Source organism: Gossypium hirsutum, chromosome D06 (genome assembly GCF_007990345.1).
Source record: "Gossypium hirsutum isolate 1008001.06 chromosome D06, Gossypium_hirsutum_v2.1, whole genome shotgun sequence".
In the NCBI taxonomy this organism is placed as follows: Eukaryota; Viridiplantae; Streptophyta; class Magnoliopsida; order Malvales; family Malvaceae; genus Gossypium; species Gossypium hirsutum.
This window is the reverse complement of record NC_053442.1, coordinates 20,350,233-20,351,459: the sequence shown is the minus strand read 5'-3', so window position 1 is coordinate 20,351,459 and position 1,227 is coordinate 20,350,233.

Below are 1,227 nucleotides of genomic sequence, written 5' to 3'. Positions count from 1 at the left end.
TTTTTCTTGCAGAATGTCCACAGAACTAACATTTGTTGAGGGTAGTGTTATATCTCCTAATTCAATAGATTCTAGAAAACCGATAGGTGAAGTTTTAAGCCAAACAAAGGGGGTTGCTAGAAAAAGAAAAGCTAAATGTAATTATTGTGAAAAGGAATCTTGTTGTGATGGAAAAAAAATTGTATGGGGTCATTGAAATATCATATCAGTTCATGTAAGAAAATCCTAGTAATGTTGTTGACACTAACCAAAAACAACTAGTTTTACATAGTAAGGGAGTTGAAGGGGCGAAAGGGCATCTTCCAACTTGGAGATTTGATCAAGAAGTATGTAGGAAAGGGTTAGCACAAATGATTGTGATTGATGAATTACCTTTCAAATTTGTTGAAAGTGAAGACTTTAGAAAATTTATGTTCAAGGCATGTCCTAGGTTTCATATTCCTTCACGGACTACTATGACTAAGGATGCTTATCAATTGTATTTAGATAAAAGGGCCAAGATAAAACAACTTTTGAAAAGTTCTTATTCTAGAGTTTGCTTAACTACTGACACATGGACTTCTTTGCAAAGAGTTAATTATTTGTGTATTATTGCTCACTTTATTGATAACGATTGGAAATTGAATAAAAAGATTTTAAACTTTTATCCAATTTTTAGTCATAAGGGTGATTCCATTGGGATGGTGATTGAGAAATGCTTGTTGAATTGGGGGATTGATAAGTTGTTTACTGTTACTGTTGATAATGCAAGTTCAAATGATGTTGCTATTGGTTATTTGAGAAAGAAATTTAGCTCTCGAGGGGGTTTAGTTCAAAATGGTAAATATCTTCCCATGAGATGCATGACACACATTATGAATTTGATTGTTGTTGAAGGCTTAAAGGAAATGAATAAATTCGTTGAACGTGTTAGGGGAGCTGTTAATATGTGAGATAATCTCCAGCTAGATTACAAAAGTTTAAAGAGTGTATTGTGGTGGAAAAGATAGAGTGCAAGTTGTTGTGTCTTGATGTTTGTACTGGGTGGAACTCAACCTACTTAATGTTAGACATTACTCAGAATTTTGAGAGAGCTTTTCAGATATTTGAGGACCAAGATACAAACATTAGGGCTGAACTTGAAAGGAGGGAGGGTTGACTTAGTGCGGATGGTTGGGCTAGTGTTAGAAACTTGAGGGATTTTTTAGAACATTTTTATGAAGTCACTTTGCGTATTTTTGACATTTC